The following is a 21,308-nucleotide window of genomic DNA, read 5'->3' on the forward strand; positions in this document are numbered from 1 at the left end:
TAAGGCGCTGAAGTGCGGTGCGGACATGGTTTCTGTGAGCAAGCAGATTTTCGGAAAAGATGAGAATGTCATCCAGATAGATGACAACAAACTGGTACAGTAGATCCCTGAAGATTTCATTGACAAAGTTCTGGAACACAGCTGGAGCATTACACAAACCAAAAGGCATAACCAGGTATTCGTAATGCCCGTCCCTAGAGTTAAACGCAGTCTTCCATTCGTCACCTTCCCGTATTCTAATGAGATTGTATGCACCTCTGAGATCCAAATTGGTGAAAATGGAAGCCTCCTTCAACCTGTCGAATAGCTCAGATATTAGAGGTAAGGGGTATCGGTTTTTGATAGTCACTGCGTTTAACCCTCGATAGTCGATGCAGGTTCTGAGGGTACCAATCTTTTTAGCAACGAAAAAGAACCCTGCTCCTGCAGGTGACGATTTCCGGATGAAACCTCTCTCCAGATACTCGGCGACATACTCAGACCTGGCCTGGGTCTCTGGAATGGACAGAGGGTAGGTATGACCCCAGGGCAGAGTTGCTCCAAGGACAAGGTCAATGGCACAGTCAAAAGATCTGTGGGGAGGAAGCACCTCAGCAGACTTCTTGCAGAACACATCCCAGTAATCACTGTATGCCGCAGGAAGATCAGAAGATACGGATGTGGTAGTAATGAGAAGTCTCTCCTTGGGGACCACCTTGAGAAGACAGGACAAGAAACACGAAGGACCCCAAGCCAGGATCTGCCCAGAGACCCAGTCCACATGTGGAGAGTGGAGCTGTAGCCGAGGAAGGCCCAATACAATGGGGGTAGAGGCCTTGGGTAGAATGAGGAAGGAAATCCACTCCTGGTGGAGTATCCCTACTGACATCCTAATAGGTAGCATCTGGAAATGGATAGGGCCCCCTGGGAGCACAGTGCCATCAATTGCCGAGACTACCAGTGGTGTAGCGAGGGGAGAAATGGTAAGCTTCATAGAAGAAGCAGTTCTCCAGGCCATAAAATTGCCGGCAGCCCTGAAGTCCAGATATGCTAGGACAGATTGGGGAGAAGGGCCTACATGGAGGAACACCGGAAGAAGAAGACGAGAAGGTGATGTTTCTGGGTCCAATACTCCACCTCCTAAATGACCCGAGCGTTTCCCGGACGAAGCGAGCAGGAGTCACAAAAATGACCCTTGCCCCCACAATAAAGACACAAGCCCAGAGTTCTGCGTCTAGCACGTTCTTCAGGGGTTAGTCTGGTCTGGCCCAGTTGCATAGGTTCCTCAGCAGACAGAGGATGTTCCACAGGGCGATGGGGGAAGAGTTCTGGCTGACTATGACCTAGGGGGTGCTGGCGTCTTTTTTCTAGGGACCTCTCCTGGAAACAAATGTCAATCTGATTGCACAAGGAAATTACATCGTCCAGACCGGCGGGGATAGCTCTTCCTGCTAATTCGTCCTTCACTCGGTCAGAGAGGCCATGTAAAAAGGTTGCGACCAGGGCCTCATTGTTCCAGCTCAATTCAGCTGTGAGGATACGGAACTGAAGCGCATATTGTCCCACTGAACAAGATTTTGGCGAAGGCGTAAAAGGGCACTAGCCGCTAAAGAAACCCAAACTGGCTCCTCGAAGATATTCCGAAAAAGCTCCAAGAAGTCGGACAGGCTGGAAACCACCGGGTCATTCTTTTCCCACAGGGGGGCAGCCCAAGCTAAAGCTTCACCAGAGAGGAGGGAAATGACATAGGCTACCTTAGCCCGATCAGACAGAAAGTTTTGAGGCTGGGGCTCAAAATGAATGGTGCATTGGCTGAGGAAGCCCCTGCAGGCCTTGAAGTCCCCAGAGAAATGGGATGGAGCTGGCAATAAATATGAATGTGTGGCTGCGACTGGTGCGATAGGTGCAGCTGCTGATTGTATTTGAGGCTGCAGGTTTGGGTTTCCCAAGGAGGCCTGGAGCTGCTCGAAGTGGGAAGCCAGATCCTTAAGGAATCACATCACCTGAGTCTGATTAGATTCCTGGGTCTCGAGTCTGCGAACTATGCCCTGCAATGGATCAGCTGCAGGAAGCGGCACATCAGCTGGGTCCATGGCTGACCAAACTGTCAGGTCACCTTGAGGCTAGGCGACAAATGCACACCGTTGGGATCAGGAGTGCACCGTAAGGCAATGGACCCTACGGCTGACTGCTTCAGATGGGAGTCTGGGTGGTAAGGAAGGCAGGGTCGCTGGAACACCAACACGGATCCCACCGGGGTTAGAGCATAGGATTCCCTGGAGCGTGGAGTCTAAGAACCAGCAGGTGTTCACCAGAGCCTCTAGTGGTGAGGATGGAATGGGCTGCAACTGGCTCCAGGTCGCGACCCCCAGGGTCCCCCAGCTCACACCCACAGTAGGCAACAGGAGGATAGGAATAGTAAAGGAATAAGCCAAGGTCAGGGCCACAAGCAGACAAGGACAACAGAATTCATGCCAAGGTTCAGGGTAACAGGCAAACAGGGATAGTCGGGGACACGCCAAAGGTCAGGGTCACGAGCAGACAGGAATAGTTGAGAACACGCCAAGGTCGGTAACAGAAACAAACGTAAAGCACGCGGCAGGCAGGAACAGGAAGCCAAAACACACAAAGGTTGATCAGCAGGGCTGGCCTGCAGTGCAGACGTTAATATAGAGTTCTCTGATAGGAGCTGGGGTGGAGCCATGCTAGAGGAGAGTTAATAAAAGAAGTCATGTGAGAGTCATCTGGTCTTTAGAGATGAACACATGGAGACAGGTAAGATGACAGCCAAAACTCTATTGCATAACCATGACAATGCGACAGTCTTATCTGATGTTTTCCTTTCCTTTTTAAAAATAAAATATATTAAAGCATTAATCCATCTCTATTATTATTTTCGAGTGACGTAGTTCCTGATTCCTCAACGTGACTTAAAGTGAGCATTGCAGTAAAATGAAGTCCATTTATTAGTTTCAGCCCCTTCCCCTGTGAAATGCACTGCCCAGGGGCGTACCTACAGGGGTTGCAGGGGTAGCCATTGCGACCCAGTTCCATGGGAATCCCAGGGGGTCCACGCGGCCTCCCTGTATGCCTGGATAGGAGAGCAACTGGGGGGTGGCATAAAGAGGAGCCAATCCTCCATGTAGCAAATGGATTCCCACTTCTCCTCCTCTCCCACATACATTCAGCAGCTGCAGAAGGGAAATAGAGGACATTGGTTCCTCCACATGCTGCTCCCGCCACCTCCCTATTGCTGTCCAGCTGCCCTGGGCTCCTGTGTGCTCTCTCCTGGCCCCCATTACCCCCGTCAGGGTCTGTCAGGGTGGAGTCTTGACTTAATTAATTTAGTCAGTGATTGATACCAATCACTCACTTGTTTTTTTTTTGTTTTTTTGTATTCATTCATAGCCGAGTCATAGTAAACTGTGTTTACTATACGAGCTATTCCTGTTCATTCTGTGCAGCTGAGGTTGCAGAGAAAGGGGTTGATAAATTTGTCCTCAGTCCATTTCTCTGTCTCAAAAATGAGATATTTCACCAAAGCTCCCCAATGGGGGTCCTAAAAAATATGTAAAAAATAAAAAAATAAAATTGTAAAAAAACAAAAATTAATAAAGTAAAATGGTAAAAAAATAAAACAAAGATAAAAAAAACTACTGGGACCAATGGCAGAACTACCAGGGTCACAAAGGTTATACTTGCGACTGAGCTCTGGCATTCCGCCACCGCGGGGAGACCCCAAGACAGCAAGAAGGTGGCTCACTGCGGGACCATAATAAAGGGTCCTATGATTGGAGAAAAGGGCCCCAGGATCAATGGGGAGGCCCCCAGTCGGTGGCCAGGGGGGGCCCTTCATGGTTTCTTGCACTGGTGCCTTGAAAGTTCTAGTTACGCTTCTGGCACTGCCTAATAGTAGTTCAAAAATGGATCTGTAAAGAAAAAAAGGCAAATTATGTACTTACTTTACCTAGACAAAGGTGATGTCATATTCCTCCTAGCAAGATCCTGGGGAATGCAGAACAGCCAAAATCTTGCAAGAAGATGTTCCTGCACTGGAATGGAGTGTCTTCTTGCAAGATCTAGTGTACTTATCACTCCCCAGCAGTCTCACAAGAAGGATAGGGATGTCACACCATGCAAAGTGGAATGCACGGATGAGGAAAGCATGTAATCTAACTTTTTTATTTACAGAATGGCACAGTTATTATTTGGTTTAGTGCAAGTAATAAATAACAGGTGAAGAACAGCGGCAAGGTATTTGCTTAACAGTCTCAAGCAAGTTGGTAACATCATCTCATTGACAAAGGCGTCACAGGTACAAAAACTCTCAGCCATGTTATTGGCACAGCGGAATAGTCCCAGTGCATATAGTGTCACCTTGATGAGGTTGTTAAACAGGGGCATAAAAATTGGACCTTAGGCAGTGGTGGTGGTGCCACAACACTGCAACCCCTCACAGATACTCTTGTTGAGCGCAGGAATGAGCCCTGCTGCAAAATATTACAGCAAAAATTGTAATTACATGCCCAAGTTAAACAGGGGCAGAAAAATTGGGCCTTAGCCACTGGTGGTGGTGCCCAGAACCAAAAAGGTTCTTAGACGCTATCAACATGAACATTGAAGGATAGTCACGCAGCATAACAGGATAGTCACTCAGCATCAGCATAGGCAGTCTTGAAGTTACATCAGCATCAGGTGCTTGGTAGCTGGTGATCCAAGACTGATAGATTTTTATAAAGGTGAGCCAATCACCTGAGTCGGTGGACAGGTGCACTCTGTGATTGGTCACAAAGCCTCCAGCAGCACTGAATGTGCTATCCGAAAGAATGCTGGATGCAGGACAGGACAGTAGCTCAATTGCATACTGTGCAAGCTATGGCCAGTAGTGATCCATCCTCAAGACTCAGTAACCCAGTGGATTTTCGGTTGGAAAGGTCTCCAAGTCTGATCTTGACCCTAGGTATTCCTGCACCATGTACAACAGACACTGGCGATGGTTGCTGGAACCAATCAGACCTTGGGGCTGTGGACTAAAAAATTGTCTGAACGCATCAGTTAGACGGCCACCTTTTCCACTGCTCCTTCTGTGACTGACTGAATATTCAGCGACACGTTGTCCAGGAGTACCCGGAAATTGTAACCTCCCCAGCTCTGGAAACGCATTGCACAAACCTTTCTGCAAGGCCTCCCGAAGATGTTTCATCCTCTGCTCCCTCTGCGACGGCTGGATAAGTTACACCACCTTACCCTTGTACCGTGGATCAAGAAGGGTTGCCAGCCAGTACTGATCCCTCTCCTTGATACCATAAATCCGAGGGTCCTTTCGCAGGCTTTGCAGGACAAGGGAGGCCATGCAGCGTATGTTTACTGAGGCATTCGGTCCGGAGTCCTTTGGGTCACTAAGGACGACCTGATCCGCAGCCACCTCCTGCCAGCCACGTACAAGTCCATGGGTTTCTGGGGACTGGAAATGCTCCCTTGAAGACTGCTGCTGATGCTGAGTGCCAGGCTCCACCTCCATGCTGACACAATCCTCCTCCTCTTCCTGTGTGATAGGTGGGCCTGCAGAAATACTGTCTGGATAAAGGGGGCCTTGAGAGGTAAGGAAGTCCTCCTCTTCCTCCCTCTGTTCTGCCTCAAGTGCCCTGTCCATTATTCCACACAGCGTGTGCTCCAACAGGTAGAGAAGAGGAACAGTATCACTAATGCATGCACTGTCACTGCTCACCATCCTTGTGGCCTCCTGAAATGGTGACAGGACAGTGCATGCATCCTTGATCATGAGCCTCTTTTCCGTGGCGAAAAAAAGCCAAGCTCCCCTGACCCTGTCCTGGTACCATACTCGCACAGGTAGTCATTGATGGCCCTCTGCTGCGTGTGCAGCCACTGCAGCATTGCCAATGTTGAGTTCCAGCTGGTGGGCATGTCACAGATGAGGCGGTTCTTGGGCAGGTTGCATTCCTTTTGGAGGTCAGCCAGCCGAGCACCGGCATTATATGACGGGCGGAAATGCCCACAGACTTTCCTGGCCTGCCTCAGGAGATCCTGCAAACCTGGGTACCTGCACAAGAACCGCTGCACCACCAAATTAAGGACGTGAGCCAAACAGGGAACATGGGTGAAGTGTCCCTGTCGGAGGGCGGAGAGGAGGTTGGTGCCATTGTCGCAAACCACCATTCATGGCTGAAGCTGGCATGGCGTCAACCACCTCTGAGCCTGCCCCTGCAGAGCTGACAGAATCTCTGCCCCAGTGTGGCTCCTGTCCCCTAAGCAGACCAACTCAAGCACCAACAATACCAACAATACTGCACCCTGTAGCAGGTTTACCCAGTGCGCCGTGAAAGAAAGGTAGCGTCCCTGTCCATGCCTGCTGGACCATGAGTCAGCGGTAATATGCACCTTACCGCTGACCACCCTGTCCAACGAGGCCAAGACATTGCCTTCCACATGTCGGTAGAGAGCTGGAATGGCCTTTCGAGAAAAAAATTGGTGTTTGGGAACCTGCCACTGAGGTACTGCACAATCCACAAATTCTCTAAAGGGGGCAGAGTCTACCAGCTGAAAAGGCAGCAATTGGAGTGCTAGCAATTTAGCCAAACTAGCATTCAGCCGCTGAGCATGTGGATGGCTGGGACAGAATTTCTTTCACCGGTTTAGCAACTGGGGTAGGGAAATTTGCCTGCTACAATCGGATGTTGATGTACCACTAGCATATTAACCGGAAGTGATTGGGACTCCTAATTCTGCACCTTCATTCCTCTCAGTGTAGGTCTCTGAGAGGACTGAAGTTATAGCGGGGTTGGAGATCCCAGCTGATGAGTAGCAAGGAGAGGTCAGCCTTGTTCTTTGGTGTGGGTCTTTTAAGCACTGTTGCCAATGGACTGCATGGGAGCTCGACATATGTCTGGTCAAGCATGTGGTGCCCAAGCGGCTGCTGTTTTGGCCACGCTTGATATGCTTCAGACATATGTTGCAAACAGCAATGGTGCGATCTGCTGCACACGTCTCAAAAAAGGCCCACACCAAAGTATATATATATATATATATATATTATTTTCTATTCTGTTCTATTGTTTTTCTGCTCTAGTCTTTTCTATTAGAATTTTATTTAATTCTATTTCTGTATAACCATTTTCCGAAATTCAAATTTCGTATAGAATCAATTCGCTTTCAAATAGAAAAGATTAGAATAAAATAGAAAATAATAGAAATGAATAGCATAGAAAAACAATAGACCAGAATAGAAAAAATATAATATATATATTGCTCGGGGAGCACATTGCAGGGGCTTCTATCGTTAAGGCTTCTTTCTCTAAGTGATTCTTTCTACAAGTGATATGCACTTCAATCTCTGCTTCAAGTTCTGCCTCACCTGATCATTCCTTCTCTGTCTCTTACAGGTATGTGTCAGCTCACCCACATCTTCCACCGTTAACTGAAATTGGGATCTGCCTGCTGTCTGTATGTGTGTGTCTCTGGTATGTGTCAGCTCACCCACATCTTCCACCGTTAACTGAAATTGGGATCTGCCTGCTGTCTGTATGTGTGTGTCTCTGGTATGTGTCAGCTCACCCACATCTTCCACCGTTAACTGAAATTGGGATCTGCCTGTTGTCTGTATGTGTGTGTCTCTGGTATGTGTCAGCTCACCCACATCTTCCACCGTTAACTGAAATTGGGATCTGCCTGCTGTCTGTATGTGTGTGTCTCTGGTATGTGGCCTTCTCTATCTGTTGCCCTGTGCGCACAACCATGACATTATTTGTTGCTCTGGACTGTCTTACCTAAGTTTTATGTGTTGATCTTATCTTGGCCTCTTGCTATTCTGACTTTTGAAGCAAAAAGTCCACTTTGATTGTTAGGCATTCTTATAGTCACTCATGATTAATTAACGAACTTCAACCCCACCCTTATAACAGTATATATTTGAGCATCCTTAAGGGGTGAGCACATTGCTCGGGGAGCACATTGCAGGGGCTTCTATCCTTAAGGCTTCTTTCTCTAAGTGATTCTTTCTACAAGTGATATGCACTTCAATCTCTGCTTCAAGTTCTGCCTCACCTGATCATTCCTTCTCTGTCTCTTACAGGTATGTGTCAGCTCACCCACATCTTCCACCGTTAACTGAAATTGGGATCTGCCTGCTGTCTGTATGTGTGTGTCTCTGGTATGTGTCAGCTCACCCACATCTTCCACCGTTAACTGAAATTGGGATCTGCCTGCTGTCTGTATGTGTGTGTCTCTGGTATGTGGCCTTCTCTATCTGTTGCCCTGTGCGCACAACCATGACATTATTTGTTGCTCTGGACTGTCTTACCTAAGTTTTATGTGTTGATCTTATCTTGGCCTCTTGCTATTCTGACTTTTGAAGCAAAAAGTCCACTTTGATTGTTAGGCATTCTTATAGTCACTCATGATTAATTAACGAACTTCAACCCCACCCTTATAACAGTATATATTTGAGCATCCTTAAGGGGTGAGCACATTGCTCGGGGAGCACATTGCAGGGGCTTCTATCCTTAAGGCTTATTTCTCTAAGTAATTCTTTCTACAAGTGATATGCACTTCAATCTCTGCACTTCAGCGATTGCACGAAGCAAACAAATACAGCAATCTGCACTGGAAAGCAGCTAACAGACTGCAGGTGACCCTGTCTCTCTAATAGGCTCTCCCGCTCTGTAACATGCACTCTCTACCACTGCTTCTGACACTCCTCTCCTCTCTCCTCAAACTCTCTTACCTTCACCCCCCCTCTCCACCCGCCTGCTTATACATATCACCCTGCCTTCTGTCTTCTCCCTACTACTGCTCCTACCAACTCTCGCTCACTGATAAAACCTCCAGTACTCTGAGACATATCCCTTCACATAAATCACAGTCCCACATTACCTCCCTCACCCTCCTAATCTCTGGTGACATATCCCCAAACCCTGGGCCACCATCATCTGTCTTTGCCCATTGCTCCCATCCCCCTACACCCTCTGGCAGGAGCCGTAACCCACAGAACTTGGTCTCTATTCCTCTTTCCAAAACCAGCCCCCCTTTTCCTGTGCCCTGTGGAATGCACGTTCTGTCTGCAACAAACTCACCGCCCTTCACAACCTCTTTATCACAAATTCCTTTAACCTACTTGCCATTACTGAAACCTGGCTTCATGAATCGGATACTATTTCTCCTGCTTCCCTCTCCCTTGGGGGCCTTCTCTGGACTCACTCCCCCAGACCAAGTGGACGGAAGGGAGGTGGAGTGGGAATCCTTCTAGCCCCATGCATCACCCAGGCCTGGATTTACTCCCTTTGCCGCCCCAAGGCTGGGTCCTTCGATGCCGCCCCCCACCCCCCACACACACACACACACCACCATTCTCGTCCTTTATCGATGACTGCTACAATAGGTCAATTAAAAACATAACTCCATACACGAGAACACTGAAAATAACTGGCTTTATTTTGTACAGACTAAAAATACTTCAGGGTAAGCGCGCAAGGGGTAAGGATTTTTCACTGGCAATTTTACGTGCTGCCTGCCACCAGATGGGGATGTCACTTGCCACTATGCCTGCCACCAGATGGGGATGTCACTTGCCACTATACTTGCCACCATATGGGGATGTCACTTGCCATGCTGCCTGCCACCAGATGGGGATGTCACTTGCCATGCTGCCTGCCACCAGATGGGGATGTCACTTGCCATGCTGCCTTCCACCAGATGGGGATGTCACTTGCCACTATGCCTGCCACCAGATGGAGATGTCACTTGCCTCCATGCCTGCCATCAGATGGGGATGTCACTTGTCACTGTGCCTGCCATCAGATGGGGATGTCACTTGCCACTATGCCTGCCATCAGATGGGGATGTCACTTGCCACTATGCCTGCCACCAGATGGAGATGTCACTTGCCACTATGCCTGCCACCAGATGGAGATGTCACTTGCCATGCTGCCTGCCACCAGATGGGGATGTCACTTGCCACTATGCCTGCCACCAGATGGAGATGTCACTTGCCACGCTGCCTGCCACCAGATGGAGATGTCACTTGCCATGCTGCCTGCCACTAGATGGGGATGTCACTTGCCACTATGCCTGCCATCAGATGGGGATGTCACTTGCCACGCTGCCTGCCACCAGATGGAGATGTCACTTGCCACTATGCCTGCCATCAGATGGGGATGTCACTTGCCACTATGCCTGCCATCAGATGGGGATGTCACTTGCCACGCTGCCTGCCACCAGATGGAGATGTCACTTGCCACTATGCCTGCCACCAGATGGGGATGTCACTTGCCATACTGCCTGCCACCAGATGGGGATGTCACTTGCCATGCTGCCTGCCACCAGATGGGGATGTCACTTGCCACTATGCCTGCCACCAGATGGAGATGTCACTTGCCACTTTGCCTGCCATCAGATGGGGATGTCACTTGCCACTATGCCTGCCACCAGATGGGGGTGTCACTTGCCATGCTGCCTGCCACCAGATGGGGATGTCACTTGCCATGCTTCCTGCCACCAGATGGGGATGTCACTTGCCACTATGCCTGCCACCAGATGGGGATGTCACTTGCCATGCTGCCTGCCACCAGATGGGGATGTCACTTGCCATGCTGCCTGCCACCAGATAGGGATGTCACTTGCCACTATGCCTGCCACCAGATGGAGATGTCACTTGCCACCATGCCTGCCACCAGATGGAGATGTCACTTGCCACCATGCCTGCCACCAGATGGGGATGTCACTTGCCACTAAGCCTGCCTTTAGATGGGGATGTCACTTGCCACTATGCCTGCCACCAGATGGGGATGTCACTTGCCACTATGCCTGCCATCAGATGGGGATGTCACTTGCCACTATGCCTGCCACCAGATGGTAGCAGGCATAGTGGCAAGTGACATCCACATCTGGTGGCAGGCAGCATGGCAAGTGACATCCCCATCTGGTGGCAGGCAGCATGGCAAGTGACATCCCCATCTGGTGGCAGGCAGCATGGCAAGTGACATCCCCATGTCACTTGCCACCATGCCTGCCACCAGATGGAGATGTCACTTGCCACCATGCCTGCCACCAGATGGGGATGTCACTTGCCACTAAGCCTGCCTTTAGATGGGGATGTCACTTGCCACTATGCCTGCCACCAGATGGGGATGTCACTTGCCACTATGCCTGCCATCAGATGGGGATGTCACTTGCCGCTATGCCTGCCACCAGATGGGGATGTCACTTGCCACTATGCCTGCCACCAGATGGGAATGTCACTTGCCATGCTGCCTGCCACCAGATGGGGATGTCACTTGCCATGCTGCCTGCCACCAGATGGGGATGTCACTTGCCATGCTGCCTGCCACCAGATGGGGATGTCACTTGCCACTATGCCTGCCACCAGATGGAGATGTCACTTGCCACCATGCCTGCCATCAGATGGGGATGTCACTTGCCACTATGCCTGCCATCAGATGGGGATGTCACTTGCCACTATGCCTGCCATCAGATGGGGATGTCACTTGCCACTATGCCTGCCACCAGATGGGGATGTCACTTGCCACTATGCCTGCCACCAGATGGAGATGTCACTTGCCATGCTGCCTGCCACCAGATGGGGATGTCACTTGCTATGCTGCCTGCCACCAGATGGGGATGTCACTTGCCACTATGCCTGCCACCAGATGGAGATGTCACTTGCCACGCTGCCTGCCACCAGATGGGGATGTCACTTGCCATGCTGCCTGCCACCAGATGGAGATGTCACTTGCCACTATGCCTGCCATCAGATGGGGATGTCACTTGCCACGCTGCCTGCCACCAGATGGAGATGTCACTTGCCACTATGCCTGCCATCAGATGGGGATGTCACTTGCCACGCTACCTGCCACCAGATCGAGATGTCACTTCTATCATTACATTGTAATATAAAATGAAATAGTTCAACTCACCATAATGCTGAATCATTGGGAGCCCTGAGCGTGTCACTTGCCACCATCTCTTATAACTTGCCATGCTGCCTGCCACCAGATGGAGATGTCACTTGCCACGCTGCCTGCCACCAGATGGGGATGTCACTTGCCATGCTGCCTGCCACCAAATGGGGATGTCACTTGCCACTATGCCTGCCATCAGATGGGGATGTCACTTGCCACGCTGCCTGCCACCAGATGGAGATGTCATTTGCCACTATGCCTGCCATCAGATGGGGATGTCACTTGCCACTATGCCTGCCATCAGATGGGGATGTCACTTGCCACGCTGCCTGCCACCAGATGGGGATGTCACTTGCCACTATGCCTGCCACCAGATGGAGATGTCACTTCTATCATTACATTGTAATATAAAATGAAATAGTTCAACTCACCATAATGCAGAATCATTGGGAGCCCTGAGCGTGTCACTTGCCACCATCTCTTGTCACTTACCATGCTGTCTGCCACCAGATGGGGATGTCACATGCCATGCTGCCTGCCACCAGATGGGGATGTCACTTGCCATGCTGCTTGCCACCAGATGGGGATGTCACTTGCCACTATGCCTGCCACCAGATGGAGATGTCACTTGCCACTTTGCCTGCCATCAGATGGGGATGTCACTTGCCACTATGCCTGCCACCAGATGGGGGTGTCACTTGCCATGCTGCCTGCCATCAGATGGGGATGTCACTTGCCACGCTGCCTGCCACCAGATGGGGATGTCACTTGCCACTATGCCTGCCACCAGATGGAGATGTCACTTCTATCATTACATTGTAATATAAAATGAAATAGTTCAACTCACCATAATGCAGAATCATTGGGAGCCCTGAGCGTGTCACTTGCCACCATCTCTTGTCACTTGCCATGCTGCCTGCCACCAGATGGGGATGTCACTTGCCATGCTGCCTGCCACCAGATGGGGATGTCACTTGCCATGCTGCTTGCCACCAGATGGGGATGTCACTTGCCACTATGCCTGCCACCAGATGGAGATGTCACTTGCCACTTTGCCTGCCATCAGATGGGGATGTCACTTGCCACTATGCCTGCCACCAGATGGGGGTGTCACTTGCCATGCTGCCTGCCACCAGATGGGGATGTCACTTGCCATGCTTCCTGCCACCAGATGGGGATGTCACTTGCCACTATGCCTGCCACCAGATGGGGATGTCACTTGCCACTATGCCTGCCACCAGATGGGGATGTCACTTGCCACTATGCCTGCCACCAGATGGGGATGTCACTTGCCACGCTGCTTGCCACCAGATGGGGATGTCACTTGCCATGCTGCCTGCCACCAGATGGGGATGTCACGTGCCACGCTGTCTGCCACCAGACGGGGATGTCACTTGCCTCGCTACTTGCCACCAGATGGGGATGTCACTTGCCACTATGCCTGCCACCAGATGGGGATGTCACTTGCCACGCTGCTTGCCACCAGATGGCGATGTCACTTGCCATGCTGCCTGCCATCAGATGGAGGAGAGCGGAACAGCGGTGTGGGCAATGAGAGATGTAATCTCTCTCCCCCGCTGCCGCACTGCTGACATTACTACCTACTCTCCATTCAAAAATGGGGCCGGGCGGCGCAATCACGTTACTGTGCATGCGCCGCCCGGCCGAGCGCATACGAGCTTTCCCGAGCCCGGCCGGCTTCAGAACAGCGCATGCGCAGTTGCATGGTCGGCTCGCGGCCATTTTTTTTACGGGCACCGGTGCCCCTAATAGACTTTAATGGGCAGCCCGAAAGGAGGTGTGGCCGCGAAGTCGCCACAGGAGCGGCACCCCCCCTGCACCACTGCCACCCCGAGGCCTGGCCTCGGTGGCCCTGTGGCAAATCCGGCCCTGGCAGCACCTATCAGGTTCTTCACCCACCTCCCTCTCTGACACTCTCCTCTTTTGAGGCACATTGCATTCGTCTTTTTTCTCCCATTTCTCTAAGAATTGCTGTCATCTACCGGCCCCCTGGACCAGTATCAGCCTTTCTTGATGACTTCTCTGCCTGGCTACCCTACTTTCTCTCTTCTGAAATCCCCACAATTATTCTAGGGGACTTCAACATCCCTGTCAACACTAACACTACTATTACTTCTAAACTTCTCAGTCTAACCTCATCGCTTGACCTGAAGCAATGGATACAGGCTCCTACCCACTCCAACGGCAACACCGTTGACCTTGCCTTCTCCTATCTGTGCACTCTGTGCAACCTTTCCAACAATCCACTCCCACTCTCTGATCACCACCTTATTAGTTTTGCTCTCTCCTTGTCTTCCACCTCTTCTCCCTCCAACCGCCTAACAATTACACGTAGAAACCTTCGCCACCTCAACCCTTCTCTTCTCTACTCTGCTACTGATCACCTCTATGACAAAATCTCACCTCTGTCCTGCCCCAACCTAGCTACTTTCATCTACAACAGCTCACTGTCTTCCTCCCTAGACAAGCTTGCCCCCCTCACTACACGCAGAATTAGGCCCCGACTGCTACAACCCTGGCAAACAGATGACACCAGAAGTCTCAGAAAACGTAGCCGCGCTCTTGAGCGCCTGTGGCATAAGACTAAGACCCAGGAAGACTTCACACAATATAAATCTGCCCTCCTAAAATACCACTCCTGCCTTCACACTGCCAAACAGACCTACTTTATCACACTCATTAACACCTTCTCATCCAGTCCACGTCAACTCTTCTCTACCTTCAACACTCTACTCTGTCCTCCACTGCCTCCACCCACCAACTCACTCACTGCCCAGGAGATTGCCAATCACTTCAAAACTAAGATTGATACAATTCATGAGGAGATCACCAATGTGCAAAAGCCTCCCCCATGCAACACCCCATGTCCACAGACACAATCATTACTTCCCTCATTCAACCCTGCTACTATTACTGAGGTTGCTAAACTTTTATCTAGCACTCATCTAACCACTTGCCCCCTGTATCCTGTTCCCTCGCAAATGCTACGCTCACCCTCTGACTCGATTCTACGCTCTCTAACTCACATTTTCAACCTCTCCCTCTCTTGTGGCATCTTCCCAAACTCTCTAAAACATGCGCTAGTCACCCCCATACTAAAAAAGCCCTCACTGGATCCCGCCAATCTCAACAACTTACGTCCCATCTCCTTACTCTCCTTCTCCTCCAAACTTCTTGAAAGATTGGTCTACAACCGACTAAGCGACCATCTGACCATGAATAAACTTCTTGATCCCCTTCAGTCCGGTTTTCGCCCTCAACACTCCACGGAAACTGCTCTCCTTAAACTCTCAAATGATCTACTAATGGCTAAAGCCAATGGACACTATTCTGTACTACTTCTCCTGGATCTCTCTGCTGCCTTTGACACAGTGGACCACCCCCTCCTCCTAAAAAAACTCCTCTCCTTTGGTCTCCGTGACTGTACTCTTCGCTGGTTCTCATCCTACCTATCCCACCGCTCCTTCAGTGTCACTTACAACTCTACTTCCTCCTCTCCTCTTCCTTTTTCCGTTGGGGTCCCCCAAGGTTCCGTTCTTGGACCTCTCCTTTTCTCAATCTACACCACCTCCTTGGGTCAATTGATTGCCTCCCACGGCTTTAAATATCATCTCTACGCTGATGACACCCAAATCTATCTCTCCACCCCCCAGCTCTCTCCATCTGTCTCCTCACGCATTACCAACTTACTAGCAGACATATCAGCCTGGATGTCACATCACTTTCTCAAACTTAACCTATCCAAAACTGAGCTCATGATATTTCCTCCCTCAGGTGCCACTTCCCCTGATTTCCCTGTCAAGATCAACCCATCTCCCCACGCCAAGGTCCTAGGTGTAATCCTGGACTCTAAACTAACCTTTCGACCCCACATTCTATCACTATCCAAAGCTTGCCGCCTCAGTCTTCGCAACATCTCCAAGATACGCCCCTTCCTAACCAATGACACCACAAAGCTTCTAATCCACTCCCTGGTCATCTCCCGCCTCGATTACTGCAACTCCCTCCTCATTGGTTTACCTCTAAATAGGCTATCCCCACTTCAGTCCATCATGAACGCTGCTGCCAGGCTCATCCACCACACAAACCGCTCAGCGTCTGCCACACCCCTCTGCCAATCTCTCCATTGGCTGCCACTCAGTCACCGAATTAAATTCAAGATACTAACTATAGCTTGCAAAGCCATCCACAACCTGGCCCCCAGATACATCTCTAACCTAGGCACAAAATACCAACCTAATCGTTCTCTTTGCTCCTCCCAAGACCTCCTGCTCTCAAACTCCCTTGTCACCTCATCCCATGCTCGCCTTCAGGACTTCTCCAGAGCCTCCCCCATCCTCTGAAATGCTCTACCCCAATCCGTCCTATTTTCTCCTACTTTATCCACTTTCAGACGATCCCTGAAAACTCATCTCTTCAGAGAAGCCTATCTGGCCCCCACCTAACAACTGCACATTTATCTTCTCAATCAGCACATCACCCATAGTTATTACCTCTTGCATCTCTTGACCTTCCCTCTTAGATTGTAAGCTCTAAGGAGCAGGGCCCTCTGATTCCTACTGTATCAAATTGTATTGTATTTGTACCGTTTACCCTCAAGTTGTAAAGCGCTACGTAAACTTTTGGCGCTATATAAATACTGTATAATAATAATAATAATAATTTTATATATATATATATATATATATATATATATATATTCAAATATATATCATCTTCCAAAATTCGAATTATATATATCACATATATAATATATATATTATATTTTATTCTGTTCTGTTCTATTGTTTGTCTAGTCTATTCTTTTCTATTACTTTCTATTCTAATCTTTTCTATTCAAATTCATTCTATACGAAATTTGAATTTCAGAAGCCATCTTCCGAAATTCGAATTCCGTATAGAATGAATTCAAATTCGAATAGAAAAGCTTAGAATAGAATAGAAAAGAATAGCATAGAAAAACAATGGAACAGAATAGAAAAAAATATAATATATATAAAACCATCTTCCCAAATTGGAATTTGGTACAGAATGAATTTGAATTCTAATAGAAAAGATTAGAATAGAATATATTATATTTTTTTCTATTCTGTTCTATTGTTTTTCTATGCTATTCTTTTATATTTTCTATTCTGTTCAAATCTTTTCTATTGGAATTCAATTTCATTCTATAAGAATTTCGAATTTCGAAAAATGGTTATATATAGTTTACTTTTTAAATTTGGTTAGATTTTTTCCGAAAGCGGTAGAATTTTTTCGAATGTGATAGTTTTTTTCGGATGTGGTAGAATCTTTTCGAATGCGGGAGAATTTTTTGAATACGAAACTAAACGAATTCCGAAAACGAATGTAATGAATGCAACAAATTTAACTAAACGAATTTAGTTAAATAACGAATCGAAACAAAACTAAACTAAACAAATTTTTTCATCCTGCACATGTCTATATTTTATGAACTGCAGCTCACTGAGTCACCTGCCTGCCTGAAAGTGTCTTTGAACATGCACTCCAGGAATGGCCTACAGTCAGGTATAGGCTTGGCTAGACTATATATATACATGCCTATATATATATATATATATATATATATATATATATATATATATATATATATTAACCACCTCAATACAGGGCACGTACACCCCCTTCCTGCCCAAGCCATTTTTCAGTTTTCAGCGCTGTCGCACTTTGAATGACAATTGCGCGGTCGTGTTACACTGCACCTTAATTAAATTTTTATCATTTTTTTCCCACAAATAGAGCTTTCTTTTGGTGGTATTTGATCACCTCTGCGGTTTTTATTTCTTGCGCTATAAACAAAAGAAGAGGGACAATTTTGAAAAAACACAATATTTTTTACTTTTTGCTATAATAAATATCCAATTTTTTTTTTTTTTTTTTAACAAATTTTTTCCTCAGTTTAGGCCGATACGTATTCTTCTACATATTTTTGGTAAAAAAAAATTGCGATAAGCGTATATTGATTGGTTTGCGCAAAAGTTATAGCGTCTACAAAATACGGGATAGATTTATAGCATTTTTATTATTTATTTATTTTTTACTAGTAATGGCGGCGATCTGCAATTTTTATTGTGACTGCGATATTGCGGCGGACACATCGGACACTTTTGACACATTTTTGGGACCATTCACATTTATACAGCGATCAATGCTATAAAATTGCATTGATTACTGTGTAAATGTGACTGGCAGGGAAGGGGTTAACACTAGGGGGCGCTCGAGGGGTTAATGTATTACCTAAGGAGGTGATTCTAACTGTGGGGGGAGGGGACTGACTGGGGGAGGTGACCGATCGCTGTCCCTATGTACAAGGGACACGCCATCGGTCTCCTCTCCTCTCTGACAGGACGTGGATCTGTGTTTACATGCACAGATCCACGCTCCTGCTGTGTTACCCGGCAATCGCGGGTGCCCGGCGGACATCGCGGCCGCCGGGCACGCGCACCGGGTCCCGAGTGACACGGCGCGCGCCCCCTAGTGGCTCGGGAAGGCGAGGACGTCATATGACGTTCTCCCAGAATAACAGAAGCATATGACGGTGGGAGGTGGCTTAGTGGTTAAATGAACTGCAGCTCACTGAGTCACCTGCCTGCCTGAAAGTGTCTTTGAGCACGTACTCCAGGAATGGCCAACAGTTAGGTATAGGCTTGGCTAGACTATATATATAAACCTGTATATATATATTAAATGCACTGCAGCTAGCTGAATACACTGCCTGCCTGAAATATATTAGAAACAGTACACCAGGAACGGTCTGCAGTGAGATCTAGCTAAACTGTATACAGTGTGTGTATATATATATATATATATATACTAGACTGACTGTATATATATATATATATATAGATATATATATATATATATATATATAGATAGATATATCTATATCTATCTATATATATATAGATATATATCTATATCTATATATATATAGATAGATATAGATATATCTATATATATCTATAGATATAGATATATATAGATATATCTATATCTATATATATATATGAAATACACTGCAGAGCTAACTGAATCAACTGCCTGCTAAAGTATATTAGAAACAGTACAGCAGGAGAGGTCTGCAGTGAGCTCTAGCTAAACTGTGTGCAGTGGATATATATATACTAGACTGTATAGAGATATATGAAATACACTTCAGCTAACTGAATCAACTGCCCGCCTTAAGTATATTAGAAACAGTACAGCAGGAACGGTCTGCAGTGAGATCTACAGTAGCTAAACTGTATGCAGTGGATATATATATACTAGACTGACTGTATATAGATATATGAAATACACTGCAGCTAACTGAATCAACTGAGCGCCTAAAGTATATTAGAAACACTATAGCAAGAATGGTCTGCAGTGAGATCTACAGTAGCTAAACTGTATGCAATATATATATATATATATTAGACTGACTGTATATATATATATTTATATATATATATATATATATATATATATATATATATATATATATATATATATGAAATACACTGCAGCTAACTGAATCGCTTGCCTGCTCAAACTAAATGAAATGACACTCTCTCTGCCTCTCTCTGTCTCTCTCTTAACAACACCACCAACAGGCCGACGTGCATGCGGCCTTATATAGTGTGGGGCATGGACTTAACCCCCTGAGACATAATTGGCCAAAGGCACCCTGCCTTTGGCCAATCATGGCTCTCTTTGCTGACGGCGCTGTGATTGGCCAAAGCATGCGGGTCATAGTACATGCTTGGCCAATCATCATCCTGCAATGCACTGTGATGACGCAGTGCATTATGGGCCAAGATGCACCGCTCAAATTTGGCGGGAACGGCACCTAATGTTCAATCTTTATTGAACGATTGAACAGCCGATGTTTGAGTCGAACTTATGTTCGACTCAAACAGACAGCCAATCCCTAGTGTTAAGGATTGGCCATTGGTCTGCTCAAATCAACTTATACCGCACCCTGCCGAACAGCCACCCCTCTTCAACCAGAAGCTGTTCTGGTAATGTCAACCTCATCAAGGTGACACTATATGCACTGGGACTATTCCGCTGTGCCAATAACATGGCTGAAAGTTTTAATACCTGTGACGCCTTTGTCAGTGAGATGCTGTTACAAACTTGCTCGAGACTGTTAAGCAAATACCTTGCCGCTGTTTTTTACCTGTTATTTAATACTTCCACTAAACCAAATAATAACTGTGCCATTCTGTAAATAAAAAAGTTAGATTACATGCTTTCCTCATCCGTGCATTCCACTTTGCATGGTGTGACATCCCTATCCTTCTTGTGAGATTGCTGGGGAGTGATAAGTACCCTAGATCTTGCAAGAAAACACTCCATTCCAGTGCAGGAACATCTTCTTGCAAGATTTTGGCTGCTCTGCATTCCCCAGGATCTTGCTAGGAGGAATATGATTCCTCCTAGCAAGGTAAAGTAAGTACATAATTTGCCTTTTTTTCTTTACAGGTCCATTTTTCAACTACTATTAGGCAGTGCCAGAAGCGTATCTAGAACTTTCAAGGCACCAGTGCAAGAAACCATGAAGGGCCCCCCTGGCCACCAACTGGGGCCCTCCCCATTGATCTTGAGGCCCTTTTCTCCAATCGTAGGACCCTTTATTATGGTCCCGCAGCGAGCCACCTTCTTGCTGTCTTGGGGTCCCCCCACGGTGGCGGAATGCCAGGGCTCAGTCGCAAGTATAACCTTTGTGACCCTGGTAGTTCTGCCATTGATCCCAGTCATTTTTTTTTTTTTTACCATTTTACTTTATTTATTTTATTTTTTTTACAATTTAATTTTTTTATTTTTTACATATTTTTTAGGAGCCCCATTGGGGAGCTTTGGTGAAATTTCTCACTTTTGAGACAGAGAAATGGACTGAGGACAAATTTATCAACCTCTTTCTCTGCAACCTCAGCTGCACAGAATGAACAGGAATAGCTTGTATAGTAAACACAGTTTACTATGGCTCGGCTATGAATGAATACAAAAAATACAAAAAAAAATGAGTGAGTGATCGGTTTCAATCACTAACTATATTCATTAAGTCAAGACTCCACCCTGACAGACCCCTACAGCAGCTAGAGGGAGGTGGGAGGGGGAAACCCGACAGCACTGCAGGGGGGTGATGGGGGCCAGGAGAGAGCACACAGGAGCCCAGGGCAGCTGGACAGCAATAGGGAGGTGGCAGGAGCAGCATGTGGAGGAACCAATGTCCTCCATTTTCCTTCTGCAGCTGCTGAATGTATGCATGAGAGGAAGAGAAGTGGGAATCCATTAGCTACATGGAGGATTGGCTCCTCTCTATGCCACCGCCCCCGCTCCTCTCCTATCCAGACATACAGGGAGGCCGTGTGGACCCCCTGGGATTCCCAT

The sequence above is a fragment of the Aquarana catesbeiana genome, linkage group LG13, assembly GCF_042186555.1.
Source record: "Aquarana catesbeiana isolate 2022-GZ linkage group LG13, ASM4218655v1, whole genome shotgun sequence".
NCBI classification, from domain to species: Eukaryota; Metazoa; Chordata; class Amphibia; order Anura; family Ranidae; genus Aquarana; species Aquarana catesbeiana.